The 20,515-nt window shown below is 43.9% G+C and overlaps 1 protein-coding gene across 11 annotated transcripts in view; it reads right to left on the reverse strand.

Moving 5' to 3' along the window:
• ZBTB20 (zinc finger and BTB domain containing 20) overlaps window positions 1-20,515 on the reverse strand; it is an 814,654-nt gene that overhangs the window by 69,137 nt on the left and 725,002 nt on the right. For all 11 annotated transcript variants that reach the window (XM_047725341.1, XM_047725317.1, XM_047725348.1 and 8 more), the window contains one exon: window positions 4,812-4,912. The gene's annotated coding sequence lies outside the window, so the exon portion shown is untranslated. The remainder of the gene's footprint in view (window positions 1-4,811; window positions 4,913-20,515) is intronic.

Here is a 20,515-nt window from a genome sequence, read left to right on the forward strand (position 1 = left end):
TGTAGTAATTAATTGAAAATACCTTCTTTGGTTGTGCAAAAAGAATTACATAAACAGGGCACATCTGAGGGCAAGTATGTCCAAGCCTCTGTGGCTACGCATTATTCCCTGGAGCCTTTAGAGGGCAGCAGCACACAGGCTACTCCGGGCAGCACGGCAGAGAGGCAAACTCCGACCAGACCAGAACCTTCCTCCCGGTCACCATGCCAAAGGTTGGTTTGCCAAGCTCTGGCCGCTCAGCCTCTTTCTTTTCTTTTCAGTTCTCATTCTCTCTCTCCCTCTCTCTCTCCCTCTCTCTGTCTCTCTTACCTCCCTCTCTCCCTCCCTCCCTCAATGTTAAAATTATACACTCAGATGAAGTCGCCCCTCAACCGGAAAATGAAAGCTCCAATGAAAAAGTTAGACAAGCCAACAACAACAAAGAAAGAAACCGGGAGAAAGGGGAAAGGGGGCTGGTGAGGGGGAAGGATTTAAGAACAAGAAAAGGGCAGATGTTTCGTAAATATATGCAAAGCAAAACTGGGTGTACCCTGAACACTTCCACAGAGAAACAGACCAATCATTGTGCACTTCCTCCCGCCACACTGATGGAGCCCTGCATTCAAAAAAAAAAAAAAAAAAGTGTGGCTCCAGGCACCTGCCTTTCAACGGTCAGTTCTGACATTCTCCCTGAATATCTCCCAATTGTCCGAAAAGAACAAAAACATTCTCATCTCCCCACTGCAAACATCTCTCTTATGAGAGAAAAAGGGCTGCTTCAAGAGCTGGAAAGGCGTTTTAAGGTGACTGGTGGCTGGTTTTTAACTCTCATTGTGCTGGTCCTGGCAACAAGTTTTGGGCTGAAACATAGCAGTGAGTGAGGTTGTGGATGATTTTGGCTCCTTCCTTCCTAGACATATTGCATGTGGAAAGAAATATGCATTGAAACATATTGATGAGATGGTAGGTATTAGGCATGTTAAATGCGTGGAAATTAACCAGATCGGTGGCATTTGATGTATATATTTCACACTTCTTTGCACATATTGCACACATACAGTGATGGCAGTGCTTTCTGCAACATACGGAAAATAAATATTTTATCTGTGTGAGCTCTTATCAGGCTCCTGGGGTTGTTGGGAGGAGAGTGCTCTCTTCTATCTCCCTCTCCCAATTTTCTCTCTTCACTGCCCCCCACCCCCGCCTCTCCTGCACATTAACATGCCTTCCACTTATCAGCCTGTTGGATAGGAAAGAATTAGTCAGAACCTCCTTTTGATAAATAATTACTCAGTCATTGAATCTTGACAATCTAGATCCACGATGCCCTCCCCTCCAATTTTTTTTTTTTTTTTTGAATGGTAACCACTTCTTTATTCTCTTTCCCAACAAAATATTGAAAAGGCTCAGGAGTGTGTTTTGGTGGGTGGGGGGGAGCAGAGAGCAGAGGTGTAACAACCCTCCACCCCTCAATAGAACCCAACTCTACCATCAAGTAGCTGTGTGTCCTAGGCAGATTATTCTGCTTCTCTGGGCCTTAGTGGAAATAATGGGGTAATTATACCTATCTCCTTGGGCTGGTAGGTATTACTGAGTTGGTAGGTATATAAATGAGATAATTCATGTCAACCGACTGGCAGAGCCATGGCGCAGGGCCAGTACTCAATGATGGTAACTCTGAGAGAGCATCAGTTCCACAGTTTTTGTCAGCTCTAAGGAGCCACTTCCCCTACCTTAGTGATCTTTTTAATTGTCTAGACTTCAGCAGGGGGAAATGGACTGTCATTGTAGCACAGGCAGAAAGAGTGTAAGGATAAGCAATCTCTTCTTCGACACTCTGATCTTACCATATCACCCTCCTGACACGGTCTTTCTATTCACGTGTTTGTCATTGCTGTTACTACCCCAAGAACCTCTCTCGAACTTGAGGGTCAAGCAATATACACTTGGGCCGCAGAAGCTCACCAAACCTGGGACTACGGTCTATGTGTCAAAGCCAACCTTTGGCACTCTCGCTTATCATGTTCTCCTCACAATTTATCCTTTTACTATTTGGTCTAATGTTCTCAGATCAATTTAAGATGTTTTTGTAATTAAAACATTTTATTCTCTCAAATTTTTTAACCTTCTCAGCAAGGCCAATTTATAATGTGTTTTGGTGTTTTTCTCCCTTGCTGTATCCGTCAGGATCCTGGCAAGAAACAGCTGGCACGCTCCAAGGTTTTAGCTGGAGAGAGTTTAATGTAAGGACTGTATAGTGAGGTACAGAGGAGGTGGCCGGACGCCCAAGGGAGACTGAAGCACCGGGGCTAGCAGCGGTGGAAAGCTGTGAAAGTCAGCTTCCAACTGTTACCTCCAAGGGGCAAGGAAGGAGAGGTGTTCTCTGAGTTCAGTCAGAATTGCAGTTAGGAAGGGGGCTGGACAAATCAACAGCCTGCCCTCACTCTCCTCCTACTCACACATCCTTTGCTGATGTTCCTCTAGGCCACATTCAAAGGGGAGCCTGAGTGGGAGAGAGCCTAGGAGTGCAGTCCAGAGAGGCTGGCCTCCTGGGCCACATATCAGGGTAGAGAAGGGCTTCAGGGTTTTGTGTTTGTGTAGAGGGGAGACGAATCAGTGGACCTCTTCTTTCCCTTCTCCATTTCCTTCACCCTCCCCTCTCAATTTTATGTTCTGGAAAGCAAGACAGGGCAAAATGAAGTGAAGTTTGTTCTCTTAGCATCTATGTACCTATTTTGTCTATTTGCCGTTTATGGGAGAAGAAAGCTGAACGTGGGCTCTGTGAGAGCAGGGATTTTTGTGTGTTTTGTTAGCTGCCACATCCCTAGTCCCCAGAACAGTGTCTAACACAAAGGAATATGCCCAGTGAATTTCAGTTGTTCAAGTAAATATATTCACTTCTGCTATGCCAGACATTATATGCATATAATCTCATTTAATTATCACTACTATCCAGATTAAGTAGGCAGGGCTGCTGAGCACAGTTGTGTAAGTGATGTGGGAGCCGGTAGGTTTTAAAATCTAACACTTGTCCCCTCCCTTCCTATCCCTAAGCCTTGAGACCTGGTCCAGGGCACTGCTTACACACGGGAAGGAAACATTTGTGTAATTAGTCCACATTTTTATAGTTTATTTGCCTTACTGGTTTTGTACTTAGCAAGTGTGGAAACTTTACTGTTGTTTCTTCTTTATATAGGAGAGGGCTGAGTTTCTGAAAAGCAGAGCCTACAACCTTTAGAGCCCTGTCTGTCCTTGGTAGGACCTGTGGAGCCTGAAAGCAGGCCCTGGGGTTGGGCACAGGTTAAATGCTTCCTAGGGCTGAAACAGATGCTCACTGGTGGGCCTCTCCATGATTTTCAGGAAACTGTAGGTCCTGATTCCTGGGTCTGGATTTCAGTTCTCTGCAGGAAGGTAGGGGCAGTAAAGACTCTTCCCTCTTCCAGAGGCTACAGACCCTGGGAACCCTGGCTGCACCCTAGCTCAGCTGTGCTACTTGCCCCCAGCCTAGTTGCACATAATGCAGAAACCCAGAAAACCATCCAGACATGGGAATGTCTAAGGCCCTCCATGCACTTCAACTTGAGGATGAATGATGGTGTCTACACAAGCAAGTTCCTTGCCTGGGTATGGAGAAACTATTTTTGATCTTCCATCGTGTCTTTAATCCCCAGTCCCTTGAACCCAGTAGTACTGCAGATTACTCTGGTGGTCCCCATCTCCCCACTGCCACTGATTACAATGCAGTTGACTAAAAGCATTAAAGGAGAACAGCAATGCAAAACAAAACATTCCCTTTGGGTATGATTTATACCCGAATAGCTAAAGACGTGGAAAATACGAATGTGAAAATCCTACCCAAAAGCCTAACAGGGATGGTTCTCTCCCAGGGTTAGCGTTTTCCAGTAACAGAGAGGTCTATAAAAACCACCCCATGACCCGCCTCATACCGTATATAGGAAAACTTGAGACTATAACTAGAAAGAGGTTTTGTCTTAAAATGTATAATGAAGTTATTTTGCATGCATAGCTCTAAATAATTTAACTTTCTGGCTTTTGCATAAAAGAAAAAAAAGCATCTCTTCATTTGTTACTTTTAGCAATGGTTAATGAATACGTGATACCAATCTCTCATAAGTATTGTCATGTAGACATCATGCCTCCTATTCCAACCTGTTTGTGCACCTTGCCTTGTAAGGGTTGTACTTCTCTGACATAAATGCCCGGCACAGAGGGAACTCAACCACACGCACAGAGCCGTGCATCTAGAGGGCAGGGCGGAGCTGGAAGCAATGGGTGAGAGATGCGGCCCGGAGTCCCCAGGGAAGCTTGGCCCCCCTAAAGTAGCAAGGAGGCAACAGCATTGGCTCAGAGATGCAACTCAGACAACAGGCAGATGCCAAGGAGGAAAGCTTGGCCCCTGGACCTGGGCAGGGTGGCATGAAATGACAAGTTGCGGTGAGATTCAATAGAGTGGCACAGAAGGTGACAAGGGGCCAAGAGAGGAGGGTGGGAGCTGCCACCACTTCCGGTGAGGGTGCAGACAATGAAGCAGAACAGTGCCGGGCCCCGTGAGCTGGGCCCGGATCTGGTCCACGAGGCCATCTGGCGAGGAGGGCACGTTGCTGCTCAGGGCGGAGCTGCCGGCTGGCAGCTGAGGACCACTGCGGGCACCTCAGCACTGAGCCTTGTGACCTCACTGTGGTCAAGACACAAGGCCATCTAGAATGGCATCTGCATTTATAATTGTGTGTTTTTTTGTTTTGTTTTGTTTTGTTTTTTTAATTAAACTAAGTGAGTTAAGAAGGCTTTCATTGGAGGCATAATGTACTCACAGTAGTTTCCAAATAAATGGTGTCACTCTTCAGGTAAATCACTCCAAGGCTTGGGCCTAGTGCAGATGTTCATTGGGGCAGGGAACAGAGAGCGGCTGCATCTAGAGCAGACAAGGAAGAAAGATAAGGCCGTTAAATGACAGGTGATGGTGGTCAGTCACGCTGATGGAGACAGAACCGTGGGACCTGGGAGAAGAGTCTGGTCCTGCCCCTTTGCACCAGACAGCAGCCGGCCCGGGGAGGCCGAGGCAGAAGAGAGGATGTCACCCAGTCTCCCTTCTCAGCATGCCCACCTGACGGCGGGGTGGTCTGAGACCTTCCACAGCACCCTGTATGTGCGGACGACGGTGTGGATTTTGTGGTGGGAAGATGGAAGCCAAGGTGGAGGGTGGGGGTAGGGGGCACTGTCCTTCAACCTTGTCACAGCCGATGCTTCTGCTGGTGTTCTCCACTCTGCTGGCACTTCTCCTGCTCTTCTGCCCAGTTCTAACCTGCTCTGAAAGCACCATGGACCTGGCCACGTTCTGAGCTCCTGTCACACCTCGGCCCCTCACTATAAAGCCTCTGCCATCTCCCCTGTCCTCTAACACATGGTGCTCAGCCTTAGGGGCTGCAGGACTGACCTCTGTCTGTCTCCAGCCTCGCACCCAGAGGTCCTTACCCAGACCTTGCACTTTTGGCTACACCGAGCCCCCACACCAATGACCACATTAGTCCTGAAACTGTCCTCCCTTCTCCCTGGAACCCCACATCATCCTGACTTTCCTTCCACCAGTTGACTCTCTCCTCTGCCTCCTTTACTGGCTCATCTTCATTCTCCCGTTCCATAAATGTAGATATTCCTCAAGACTCTCTTCTCAATCTTTGCCTACACCCACCCTGCATGACCTCAACAATTACTTCTCCATAGAGAACACCCACGTGGCTATCTTTAGTTCCTGCTTGTCTGCAGAGCTCCACATCCACATCTTAATAACCTCTGGTTATCGGTTCATTCACTTATTTGCTCATTCATTCATTCATTGATTCATTCATTCAGTGTTTGCATAGTATCTATCAGGCACCTGGAAAAGATGAATAAGATAGGGCCTTTAACTCTGAGAAGGTCATACCTCCATCAAATACCACACAGACACTTCTAATTCAGAAAGTTTGAGACAGAAGTCTTTGTCTCTCCCTCAAAATATGTTCCCATTTCCTGCCATGGTCTATTTCCTGCCGTCTTCACCCAGTTACTTGGTCCTACAATGGAGGAGTCATTTTCAGTTCCTCCTTTTCTTTTGCTTCTCATAGCCAATCAGCTGCTAAGACACTGGAGGCTGTGCTTCCTTTCTCTCCCAGCACCCATTTATCCTTTAGTCACCTGTGCCAGGACTTTTGTGAGAGCCTTCCAATGGCTTCAGTTCTTCCAGGTTCTTTTTTACCTTTAGCCCATCCTTCACACCAATACCACACTAATTTTTCTTAAGTACCACTCTAAACATATCATTCCTTTGCTCTTTGCCTACTGGACTAAATTCCGATTTCTCAGTTTGGCATTCAAGGCCCCTACAATACAGACCCAGTCTAATTTTCCCTGTTTACAGCCCATCCCACACTGCAGTGAAGTCCCACTCCTTCCCATCCAAATGCCACCTCGCTTAGGAAGCCTCACCCCAAGGGAAGCGCCCTAGCTGAGTCCTTAAGCACTTTCTGCCCTACTCCCTTTGCATGTTCTGTGGACTCTAATAATTGTTTGTGTAATGTGCCCTGCCCCCTACAAGCTCCTAGGAAGCAGAGACAAGTGTTACTGCCCTACAGTAGGCAATGCCTTGCGCAGAGATTTGCACTTGGCTGATGTCTGCTGAACCAAAGTTAAAAGGAATCAAGATTCTTGCTTAGAGTCATGGAAACGAGACTGAATTGGAAAGACCTGAAAGCTCATCGCCTCTCATTTTTCAGATGAGATTAAGGGAACTGACTCGCTCAAGGCCACATCCTTGCTCCTGGCCAAGCAGCAATACCTGATAGAAAAGGTCACAGATCTTTAAATATCTGTCAGTGCTTGCTCCGCACCAACAGGCCCAGCAGATCATCCACAGTCACCAGACCAGAGAGAGTGAGGGGTTCACGGGGTGCACAGCCAGCAAGGATACACTGGGTTCCAAAAGATAAAGAAGTTTGTTTCACTGATTCATTTCAGTAAACCGAAATAATAATTAACCTTTTATAGATAAATAATGTCAGAAAACGGGGGGGGGGGATTTAAAGAACAAGGAATCGAACCTTTCTAACACCATCAGCAGAAACAATACGACAATATTGCAAATGCCACCAGGGTGACAAACTAAGGGTGAAAACCGGGATGAAGGAATCTCTCACGCTTTAAAAAAGCAGCGGATTCAGCTAAAGTTCTTGGGGAGAACATGCCACAGTAATCCTATGGTTAAATTCTGACCTCGTAGAAACTGAGGCCATTGGTGATGCGGCTATGAGGCAACCCACAGCCATGCGTCTTCTCCACCTAGCTCTGCATGGGATTGATCCTGTAAGTTTGTTTAAATTTTCACAGAGTTTTCTTTCACCGTATCACCAATTTATTCGTGGAAATGTCCAGACGAGTGCTCCCAAGTCTCCCAACTTTCTTCCCTTCTTTTTCTCTCAGGATAAAACTACTCATTGTTTAATCTCCTTTCTAGCCTCACCCTCAAACAGAATCCTTTCCTCTCACCCAAAGATGAACCACGCCCCCCCACCCCGCCCCAGAAAACATGGGGATAATGGCAACGTTTCTAGGGAATCTCCGTAGTGTTTACTTGGCCAGAAAAGCTCAGCTCTTACATGTTAGCTTCCAGTGCTGTAAGACTTCATTTGCCTCTCCCAGGCGAGTACTTCCTTATTGTTACTCACCAGACGAAAAGCTTGGTACTATCAATCAGATTCTTTCTGGCCAGTGTGGGGAACCATGCTATGCACTGAGACATCCATTCAACAGGAACACCCCAGTGGACATATAAACAGCAAACGGGGCTCAAGAGCTCTCTCTATATAGTTCTTACTACACCATCCTATGGCTGGACAGGTTATCGACACCTCAGCAGACACAGCTTCCTTCTCTTTTCTCCCCCTGGCAACTCCATTAAAATGATAAAGGGTATCGCTGACTGATATGTCTAGTATCTTGCAATGAAAAATCACCTGGAAGCATACAAATCCATTGTGTAATTAGAGAAGTGTACATTTTAAATATGCCTAACATTTGGTTTAAATTGCGCATTTTATAATTAAATGGAGACATAATCTTTCTGCCCTTTAATCAAACTCCTTCCCAGCCCCACATCCCGCTGCTGTAATCTGCCTTTCATTTTTTGGCAAACGGTCACCTCTCCCCCTCTCCTTACTTCCCCGCCTGCCTCAGCACACACCTAGGGGTCTATTAATCAGAACTACTGCCTAGTGTGTCATGTTTTATTGCTTAAAGGGTATGTATGCTCTAAAAAAGAGTCCGTGAAAATGACTTCATGAGGCTTCGTATTTATTCTATTGCAATGACTTCTATACCCAATGTACACAGTTTTTAAGTGAAAAGATAATTCTGAGAGGCTGCTGGGGCTACACATTCTTCCCAGAGTCTGGAAAGCCAGCTGTTCTCTCTGCCTCTTACATCATCATGTAATAAAGAATCTGCTCTTGGATCCCAGCTGGCAACACTCTTGATGGTGTCAGAGGCAGAGGAGACAGTGGGTCACTTCCAATCCAGTCTGTTTTAATGTTGACGTCTCTGCAGCTCTCTTTTGGAAGCCCTCAGAGAGCAGAGCTGTTATGTAACACACCGCCACACATCACTGCAAGGAATTTTCTGTGGAGGTCTCATTTCAGTGTGGCTCTTTCCATTCTTCGGAAATCACACCAAATTTTTTAAAGCTTACGGAAAAGGTAATAGTAACCACAATACTACCATTTGTTAGATAGCTGCATTTTGTCGGGGACTCCACAGGGGAATTTTTGTATGAGAATGTAAATACATTCTCACTGAAATCTCATAGCAATGTCGTGCTGGTGCTAGAGGTATTGGCGTGCCCATTTTACAGATGAGGAAAAGTAAGACTAAGAGAGCTCAAGAATCCACAGTGAGGTCAGAATTCAAGGTCAGATCTGAGCCAGATCTCTCTGACTTTAAGTCTGGGAGGGGATTGGTTTTGTTTTGTTTTGTTTTTTCTTACCATTCAACAACTGCTCCAACACAGCATGACACATTTCTAGTTCCCACTGTGACCTCAGCACAAGAAAGAGGCTTATGATATTTCCATGATGATTCAGACTGTGAGCACAGACCTCAGGTGAAGGAACTCTTTCAGAATCAGTAAGTAGAGCTCCTTCCTAACTCCTTTCTATTTGAAGATGAAAACATCTTTTATCGGTCTTCTCAGGCTCTAACGAACAAGTGAATCATGCAGGATTTCTGATTCAGCATGTCTGGGATGGAGTCTGTGATTCTGCATTTCTAGAAAATTCCCAGGTGACACTGATGACACTGGTCTGGGTACCATAGGTCTTATGTCTGACACTTGCCTTCCTACTGTTTTCGAAGGAGCAATTGAAGCTGAATAACTTGGCTAACAGCTCACACGGCACGACTGGCTTCTGATTCTGGGCCAGTTTGTCAGGTCATCAGGCATTAGACAGAATTCAAGGAGTTTCTGGCATAGAGCACAATGTGAAGAAAAAAAAAATTGTTCCTAGATCCCCCAGGGCTCTTGTACCCCTCACTGGAAATTAAAATGATAATGTCGCTAACATGTAAAGTTCCTATTTTTTACATTATTGTTATTTTTAACAATAATTATCTGGTAATAATTCAAATAACACCTTTCCTCTGAGAGATTCAATGAGCTTTCCTAACCTTAATTGTCTAACAGCAATTCCCAGGCGTACATAAAGCTGTCTCAAAGATCACGGTAAATTTAAAATTGTTCCACTTCCCTCCTTTCTTTGCCCCAAATGTAGTGATGAATTAGTGGCGAAGGTTTACTAATTGGCAAAGACCCACTGTCTCACAATCTGAGGCATCAGAAATTTTGTAAAGGCAGGGAAATCTAAGACGTAATCAGCAGAGAGGTGGGGGAAGGGCACAAAATACTGGTGAGAGGAAAAAGAGTTAAGGGGATTAAGAAGATGAAAAGAGAAAGTGAACTGACAGAACTAGCTGGATGACCTTGGATGAGTCATTTAACCTCTAGGTGACACAGCTTTTCCATCTGTAAGAAAATGTGGATTTTATGATTTTTGAGGGCCCTTAAAGCTCTAATAGTCCCCTGAGAAGAAAGATGTGGGAATTAAGTGGCTCATCAACCTGTTAAACTATTACACCTGTAAAGAATACTACTTGACTTTTAACTTTTTAACTAATTACCTGAAATGAATTCCCAAGTCTATATCACTAACCCCGCCTCCCTGCAAAGTGGTGAGAAAAACCATTTAATGAAGAAGGCACCAAAGGCATCATGGCCAGATAAACTTATCATCAACCCCATCTTCAGCTTTCCAATGCTGTAGGAAGTGTTTAACTTTAAAATATTTTAGCTTCTTTAAAAAAAAAAAACACACATTTTAGTTCTTTAATTAACCACTAGTTAATACCCATGTCCAGAAGAAATACCTCTGATGGCTTAAAGACCTCTGGGATGGCCCAGCGAATAGAAAGTCCTGCTGTTTGTCACATTAAATCTATGTTAATTTCCTCCATAGAGACCTCTTGATTCCTCTTTGACAATTCACAAACTCTGTTAATAACACTTGCATGTCCCAGGAGACTTAGAGCTATCAGGTACAGTTGATTCTTATTTTTAAAATAAGAGATCTTTGGGATCAGGTGAAAGAGATCTATCTCAATATACTCATACATATCATCCATATACAGATGCATACGGAGACACACACATACTAATGGTAATAATTTTTCTGGCTTTAATGAATAACTGGTGATGGGAACTCCTTCTCGAAGTCACTTGACACTGGAATCTTCCTGATCAGAAAGCCTGCCACAGGTCCTGGCTATAAGGTCATTTTAAACTACATAATGAGGATTCCAACGCGATTTATGGTGCAACACGTCATTTGTGTTATATCAGAGTTATCCGTACCTTGCTTCTTGCATTGAGTACGTTTTCTGGACTACTAATTATGGTTTGTGGCTAAATGGAGAAACAGATACCAAGAAACATCAAAATGACATAATCCTGGAGGACACACCATCACTGTCTCCAAGGTGGACAATCACTCCCCTTTTCCTGTTTCCTTCACTTCCACAGGACCATTAACCAAATGCTGACTGTGTGGTAGGTATTGTGTTTAGCACTTTCCATATATTAACCTTCTTTCTTTCTTTTTAAGATTTTATTTATTTATTTGAGACAGAGATAGCGACAGAGACATTGAGAGAGAGCACAAGTGAGGAGAGGGAGAAGCAGGCTCCCCACTGAGCAAGAAGCCCTGAGATCATGACTTTAGCCCAAGGTAGAGGCATAACTGATTGAGCCAACCAGGTGCCCTGTTTAACTTTATAATTGCTCTTTTTTTTTTTTTTTAAAGATTTTATTTATTTATTTGACAGACAGAGATCACAAGTAGGGAGAGAGGCAGGCAGAGAGAGAGAGGTGGAGGCAGGCTCCCTGCGGAGCAGAGAGCCCGATGCGGGGCTCGATCCCAGGACCCTGGGATCATGACCTGAGCTGAAGGCAGAGGCTTAACCCACTGAGCCACCCAGGCGCCCCATAATTGCTCTTTTTAAGGGTAGGAATTCTATTCTCATTTTATAGATGAGGAAACTGACATTTAGGGAAGTAAAACTATTTACCGTACATCATAAAGCCAGAGGCTAGCAAAACAGGACTTTACGGGCAGGTTTCAACCACAGTGCTCTATGTTTTAATCTATAGCGAGTTTGTGCTCTCCTGACTGCATCCTCGTCCTGAGGTCCTTGCCAGAGATTCATACTAGACTCTCCAGCACAGTCCTCTGCTGTCTTCTTAAACCTGTTTTTAACTTTTTCCAAAACCTTCTACATTTATGTTTTCCCTCTCTATTTCAATCAATGCTTCAATACAAAACTCATTACCATTTTCTCCATAGATCTTTATGACCATCTTCTCCAGCTACTTTGTAGACCTCCTCTTCTTTTCAATGTACTCTTTCCACTTCACATTTGACATCAAGTAGTCTGATCCTAGCTTGAGAACTCCTCTTTCTCAATGCCTAAGGAATCTCCTCTTTTCTCCTGGCCCATTAGTCAACTCCTGCTGGCTTCACTGGATGTCTTTGTCTAGCCTGACCTTACTCCATGGTCAGCCATCTCAACACTGCTCTTAGTAACTCTCCAGATTTCCTTGTTCCCTGACCTTCTGTATACAGGGTCTTTTCTTATATTCCTCAACCATGAATCCATATCACCACATCATTCTCTCCTACTCTCAGTACAAAACCTGACACATGCATGCCATCTGGACCCTCACTCCTGCTCAGGCTTGCTTCTAAGTACAAGCCTACAGTGGTTTTTTCTTAGTATGTCCTACTTTACCAAGTCTGTTCTCCATTCTCTTCTTCAGTTGATAATCTTGGCTCCTCCACTGGTAGAATGGTCTAGACCATCCAGTGTGGTAAGCTTATTGGCTTTCATCTCCTTGTCCAATTATCTCAGAGTTTCCATCATTTTGTTTGCTCAGAATGTATCTATACCTCTTTCCACATTCTCTTCCTAACTTGGAGGTTATCCTACTTACTTCTGATCTTTCTCCTTCCCTTTGGTTTTGTCAATGATATCTTCTTTTCTGTAGTTGATGACATATCCATTCAAAATAGTACCAGATTAATCATCACAATATAGTGTTTTGCCCCACCTTCAACCTGGCCCTTCAAAATATTTTCAGGTGGTTTATCTCAAAATGAGTTTTACAGAACACTAGAACTTCAAGATGCACCTCAAAGAAAGTTCCTTGTTTGAAGAAATATAGGAAACACTGCATGCAACACGTTTCTCTTGCAAACTTATAATGCACATGAGGATATTAAAGGTGCTGAAGACCCCAGCACTTTCTAAACTTACTGGATTACAGATCATCCCTTAGCCCTTCTTCATGGAACACTTATCAACCTCAGAATATACTTAGGGAAAGATACTTTAATGGATTTTCCTAGTCCCAAATACTTAAGCCTGGGTATGTAAGTTTGCTGAATCTATATCAAATAAGCCCTCTCAGATTTCCTTTCTGTCATATTCCATTGGTCTGACCCAGTTAACTTACAGGGTATTGGAAAGACTGAGCATATTTGTATTTCTGGGCCTCTGACCATGGCATTTTGGCTATTTAGAGTACCTTTATCACCTTTTCCTCATCGAGACCTTTCCCCTCCCTCAAGACCCATACAAAATGATGTATTCCTTATGAAACTTTTCCTTGTGAAAACCTTCTCGGCCCATATTGAGCTCTGCCACACACTGAGCACTAAAATAAATGGATAGAGTTTAACACCCGTTTTCTATGTCATTGGGGAGAATGTCTGTTCTGTACGGCGTGGGTCTTGTTCTACATGTTACAGAAACTACAGAATCTACAGTCTCCGGGGCACTCTATGGGGTTATAACCATATTAAAGGCTACCACAGATAGATATGGATGACATTGGGGGACAACAGATCAGAATTTGATTTCTGTAGTGAGTGGGATAGTTTACCAGGCTAAAGACCCAGGTGGAATGTATCATCATCTTGCTGGGGAAGAAATACCACGTACCATCACCGTCATCACCTCTTCAAAGGATAACACCCATGCTTGGAGGAGATGAAGACTAGATCTAGATAAGCAAGGGCAGCTCTGTCCTTAGGTGAAAAGAGGAATTTGCATTAGTTGACATCCAATGTGGGTAAAATCATCTAGGAACATCAAAGGACCCATGAAAGGTACCACAGGAAGGCCTCTCTATCAAAGATGAGATTACCACTCATGATCATTAAACCATGGTAACCTGATGAAAAAGAAAATGTTGTTCTCCAACACAGGGAAGTCAGGTGCAGTCTTTTTCTTTTTTCTTTTTTTTAAGGCTTTATTTATTTATTAGAGAGAGAGTAAGGGCACATATGAGAGACAGTGAGAGAGAGAGCTACAGAGAGAGAGAGCAAGGGCAGGGGCAGAGGGAGAAGCAGACTCCTCGCTGAGCAGGAAGCCCAATACAGGGCGAGATCCCAGGACTCCAGAATCATGATCTGAGCTGAAGGCAGAGGCTTAACCAACTGAGCCACCCAGGCACCCAAGTCAGGAGCAGTCTTGTGCGAGGATCCACTGCTTACAATGTGCCTGGTGCAGAGTATGTAGCGACCATGAGCAGAATGTCACAGGACTGAATGTGCTCCTCCTTCTACACATATTCGATCTCTCCTGCTTTGGGTTAATGTGGAGACACACTGGTGGAGTCTAGGCAGTTGTCTACCAGCAGCACAACACGCAATTCTCCCAAAAACGATGCATTGTCTTTTCCATAAACTTCTTTCAGTGCTACAACACGTAAGAGCACATAGCAACTGTCCGTCTCAGGCAAGTGCGCCATAACCAGATACTAAAGGGCTTTGAGTTTTTCTGATTAGATGTTATCTGAAGTTGCGTCTGTGAACTTCTACGAGCTAGTGAGTTCATAGTGAGCCTAGGACTAAAAATTTTGTCTCTTGGTGCCTGGTCAGGGAGTGAGAGAAGGTAGTATGGCTTTCTTCCTTAAAACGGCAGCGACAAATGATGTTCATGTGTTCGCAAAAGAGAAAAATGCATTTAATTGAAGTCCAGTCTGTGGACTTCACGGGATAAAAAGTGTTATACAAACAAAGATTTAGTGAAAAGCTATTTATAAATGAGAATGTTTACTTACGTTTACTTTAGAAAAGGTAGAGACTGTATCAAATAATGTGTGAAAATAGGATAATGGTTAAAATTCTGTAATAGAAAATTCTGGAGTGCCTGGGTGGCTCAGTTGGTTAAGCAACTGCCTTTGGCCCAAGTCATGACCCCAGAGTCCCAGGACCGAGGCCCATATCGGGCTCCCAGCTCCACAGGAAGTCTGCTTCTCCCTCTGATGTTCTCCTCTCTCATGCTCTCTCCCACCGTCTCTCTCTCAAATAAATAAATAAAAATCTTTTTTTTTTTTTTTAAAGAAAATTCTGTGTTGGTCCTTAGTTAAAATTCCTAAGGATGTATTAGAGTATTTATTAGTAGTAGTAATCAATAAAGAGATATTTTTAAAGCTGGAATTTTTATTGTGGGAGTTTATTGGGTCAGTGAAGCTAAATGGTTTTGATATTTTCTGCCATGCTCCTGTTTAGAGTTGTGTTTCTGGACAATTTACACATCTGAGAGTGAAAATGAGTGGTGGCCTGCCTTTTGGATGTGTGATAGGCCACTGGGTCAAGGCTGCTGTTTTCTGAGAGCCGTGGACAGTTTCTACAGTAAAATATCTTAGTTTCTTCTTTTTGTAGTAAAAATAGGTGTTTACTTATGTTCTGCGTGAAGTCTGAGATCTCTGCCTGTCTCTCCAGGATGTCACCTGTGGCAGAGACAGGGGACACTCCTGGCAATGCTCTACATTGATTTTGACATGTTAAAGATTATGCAGTATTTTCATACTTTCACGGACACTCTCTAAAAATGAGTTCCCCCCATCATGACTCACATAGATGAGAGAAGACTGAGGTGGGGGAGAAAGATTTAAGTGGCCCAGATAATGAGCCGTAAAGCTTAGTATAAAACCAAGGTTTTCAGAAGAAAATTCCTCCACCCACCCCTCCCCCACCTCTTTTTTCCCCTGTGAAAATATCATGGCTGCCAAAGAACTCTGTGGCAAATCTCAGGAGCACAGAACTAGGTGGAGAATCAGAAGATCTGCCCCGTCTTCTGGATCTGATAAGAACGAGCAGCCGTGTGACCATGGCCAAGTCAACTCTTCTGAATCTTACAAAATCAAGAGCAAGGAAGCAATGCATGGCTGTTACCTTCCAGCTGTGAAACCTCTCGCCTGTCGAATGCACTGGTTAAAAATGTGTGTTTTGCTTATCTCACAACGTTGTGAGGCTAAAGTAAGCTGAGCACGTGGAAGTACTCTGCATTCGCTGGAGTATTGAATCATTGTAGTCTCAAACAATGAGTACTGGAAGAATCGGGAATGGGTCCCCTGGGTGTGTGGGAGATGACAGCCCAGTCCATTTCCATTCAGGATTCGGGAGAAGCTGTAATCCATCAGTCAAATCCCACTCTGTCCCCTCCTCTCCCAGCCTGCTGCAGAGTATCACTCGAGCAAAGTTACTTGAATGGGTGAGCCAAACCTCCAAGTTCCAGCCTTTCTGAGCAGAAGCTCCAGAGGTTTCCAAGCCTCAGTGCAGATGGCAATCCCGGTTCCTCCAGGTGCATCTGAAACACTGGGAAGACCCTGGGGACAGGCTGTCCAGGGAGCTGGGGAGGAAGGTCAGACAGCACTGCTCCCAAGGCCCAAGGTTTTCTCTTGCACACCTCTCTACCCCCATGATTTTACCCGCAGCCCCCGGAGACAGAAAAGACCCAGAATGAGCAGGAGCCTCCTCTCCTGATAACCTAAGTGCCGCTCAGATTGAAAGGCAGAGGGTATCAGCAGAATGGCTGTACCGAGTCGGCATTGATTTCTCCAGCCTTTGTCTGCGTCTGGTTTCTGTCTCGTTTGGAGGTGGTTACTGTTACTACAAGCAGCATGAATCATGTCTCTGTTAAAAAACAGAGCTTCAATTGTCTTACATAACCCCTGGTAACTGAACGTCTAATAATAGCAAGCCATTTACAGGTAGGGAGTCTGTCTTCCTCCCAGACACACACACACACACACACACACACACACACACACACACACACACACACACTCTCTCTCTCTCTCTCTCTCTCCTCCCAGTGCCTCACAGTAAAGTGAGACAGACAGGGAGGAGGCAGAGGGAGAAAGGGGACAGCACAATTGATTTTTTTTTTTTAATTTTAAAATATATCGAGTAATCATGCATCACAGGGCTTGATGACTGGTATGTTTAACTGAGCTAGTTTAATAAACTGAAGGCAACAACCATTCTCCTTCAAAGAATTTAAAATAGCCAAAAGCCCTACACACACCAAATAGAACCTTCTCTACCACTCTACAGGCCCTATAAAAACCCCAATCCTCAAAGATGAAGGCAGGGTCTGAGGGGTAGGAGGCAGGTCAGACATGTCACCGAATTGGCTACTAGCTAGCACCAGCTAGGTTTAATTTTCAAAGTACTTTTTCTCCTATCCTTTCTGCTTGACCAGAGAGAGATGGTCCAATGGTTTTAGGCTATAGTCATTTCATAAAATTCCAGAGAGTGAAAAGCAACTGAAAACATGGCTGCCGTGTCCCAGTACGTAGGTGACACTGTGTCAGGCACTGTAACCTGAGTCCCTTGCTTTGGGAGAGAGAGCCCTGCATCAGAAGACTTGTATTTTTCACATGAGCGTAATCTCTGCCTTGTAAGACATGATGAAGTCTTTTTATACACGATCTGCACTCAGCCACCCGTTAAGGTGATTACCAAAAAGCAAATAATAGGGCAGCCTGAAAAAAATGACTTGAAAATTATAAAGGTGAGTTTTCCTTTAAACCGCCCATGTAAGGAAAAAAAAGTAAGGCTCCAGACAGCAAGTGAAAAAATGCATGAGGGAAAAATCATACAAATTTGCCACATGCATGTCTTTAGTTCCTCACTTGCCTCATCATGGCCAACCTAAGAATAATCACCACAGGCATTAATTTTTAGAGCGTGCATTCCCAGGAGTCCAGTCACTCTAGATATCATCTGAACTGGACCAGGGGAGGAGTTTATGGGAAATTACAGATGGTGGCTACAACCCACCACTCATTTGGGTACAGAAGGAAAACTTTCTTCTCTGTTTTGACTGTTTGATCACATGAAATGGTGTACGAGGCTCATTCAAACCAAAGAACGTCCTTGGAGACCCCAGCTTTGGAAACCAGGGCCTGGGCTCTTCTGGGGCTCGTCAGTTGGCTAGTGATATAAAAAAGGCATTTGGAAAGAGTTATATGTCAAAGTGGTGTGTGCTCCCTCCAAACAGGATTTACTCTGCCTATTTTCCTTTCAGAATACTTTCTAAGTCCATTTACATAGAAGAAAGAAGAGAAAGAAGAGAAAAGAAGAAAAGAGAGAGGAAAAAGAAGGAAAATTCCTAATGTTCCCTTATCCCCGCTTGCAAACCTGTCTGGGCTGCATAATGAGCCTCCACTGCCGTTTCTGTGATGGTCTTTGCTCCGTGCCATATGGATGTGGCTTCTGGAGGAAATGAGTTCTAGGTTTTTCTCACAAATATACAAATGCAGAACAGGAGGGATCGTCACCACTGAATCACCCCACGTAACAACAGGACCACAGTGGTGGGATGTGGCTGACGGGGCTAGAGTCTTCTGCTTCTTTTCATTCACAATTTACTGAAGTCAATTGATCTTAGAGCTGGTGCAACGGTTGACTAAATGTTTTAATAAAAACAGCCAGGAGACACCACTGTTTTCCTTGTAAAAGCCTTTCCCCTCTCACTACTGTGAATATATTGCTGAATGATTCCTACTTCTGGAAGAGCTGGGGGTTTTGACTTGTCTCCTCCTCCCCGCCTCATGAACTAGCCTCTCCTCTATGCTTGTGAGGTGATTACACGTACCTGAAATTTCAGGGCACAACTTCAGCCAGTGCCTTGTCGTGTCTGGCACCTGAGCAAGGACTTGGTGGGCCAGACACATTGAACACATACAAGTGGATTATTATATTATTTGCACTGCAATAGTAAGAGTATTTCTGGATTGTTGCTGACTAGATCCTAATAACCATATGTGGTGCAATAAACCACATGACATTGTATCAGAAGCTTAGAGTTCATATCTTCAGATTACCTAGAGGTTTTTTTTTTTTTTTTTTTGAAAAAGAGAAATGGTGGATGCTTCCCCCCTTCATTAAGGATTTATCGAATGCCTATTGTCAGCGATGTACTATGGTCCATGCCAGGCTCTCACGATGTTCTCTCTCCTCTAACACTGAATGAAATATCAGTAAAATCAAGTACAGTTTTTTTTTTTTTTTTTTGAACCTGATGGACAGTCAGTGCATAGTGACTGGTCATGCTGCTGATGGTAGGCGCTGATGATACTGATGACAGTGGGGATGACATCCTTATAAAGGCACAGTAGTTTAAGATCATCTCAGGGACAATTCAGAGGGGGTAAATGAGCAGGTCTGGTCTGCTTTATATATTCCAACAAATGTCCGGAACTCCAGAAACTTTTTAAAATAATATGATCACGCCATGTTTACAAGAATGTTAAAATTCTTATGAAAAAAGAGGCACAGATGTTTATCTAGTGAGCTTCTCCCTATTTGTAGAATACTCAGACTACTTCTGAGAACCCATCTTAATTTTTAGAATCATTTATAAGAATCCAACAGTTTATTATTATAAAGTCAACTTCGGTTCAAAGCAATTAGTCGAGATGCTCGTTGACAATCAAGAGACACAAAGCAACATTGGTGGGATAAGGCAAAGTTAGAGTTCTCTAAGCCTATTGCACAGAAACTGGATAAATGGCAGAGTTACTCGTCTGAAAGGCCTCTGACTATAAATCAGAGGGCCTGGGTCCCCAGCCATGTTTGTCAACAGCTGCATGATCTTAGAAGTCATAAACATCTCGTGCAATCCACCTCACCTTCCTCATCCATACAATGGGAGTGTTGGATCAGATGGTCTTTAAGTTTCTTTCCAGTTTAACATTTGCTGATTTTAGAGTAAGACAACATGACAGAGTCATTCCCCCTTCCTCTCACTGTGGTAAGCACGTTGCTTTCTCCTGATCTGCGCCTGTGGGGTTTGGTTTGGGTTTAGGTTCTGGGTTCTGGATGTCACATAGTAAATAATCATGTCATTTCCCCCACCTTGTATACGTGGGAAAATAATAGGGGAATAATTCTGTCTTTCTATGTCAATGTCTCTTCTCAGATTTATAGGCTGAATAAAAACATGAGTGTCCTGGCTGTGAGGAACATTCTTCCTCATCCTCATCACAGGCCCTCACTCATGCTCATGTGAGTATATTTGATTGGGTTATTTCTGCATTTACGTCCTGGCTATTTTTTTTCTCTTTCAACTTGTTGAAATCCATGGTAAGCATAAAGCTGCAAAACCAAAAACAAACAAATAAAACAAAACAGCTCTGTTTGAATAATTTACTTCAACTAAAGCAATGTAAGAAAACACTGTAACACTCGGGGAAAAAGAAAAGCTTTTTAAAATACTCCTGTATCTTAGAAAAGACCAAATAAAATGTTACATCAATGATAGTTTCATCTGTTGTTATTGTTTCATCATTTTCAAAGTGAATGCTACATATTGGGTTTATAGTCTGTGTACAGTCCTGGCTATTTCTTCCAATATTCCTCAGGCCTCCGCATCCTGGAAGCCAAGGAGGCCTGAGCTTGCTGAGCTTGCTTTACGTAGACAAAGGAGCCACACAGAAAACCCAGTACCTGGAGCTTAGATCATATCCTGACTAGGCACTGCAGTTACTCACGACTCGCTCTTTTTCATCTCGCTCCTGTTCCTCGGCTGTTTTCATTCTTTTCACCTAGAATGCCCTCCGTTTGCCTCCCTTTCCTGCCCA

This window comes from Lutra lutra, chromosome 1 (genome assembly GCF_902655055.1).
Source record: "Lutra lutra chromosome 1, mLutLut1.2, whole genome shotgun sequence".
NCBI classification, from domain to species: domain Eukaryota; kingdom Metazoa; phylum Chordata; class Mammalia; order Carnivora; family Mustelidae; genus Lutra; species Lutra lutra.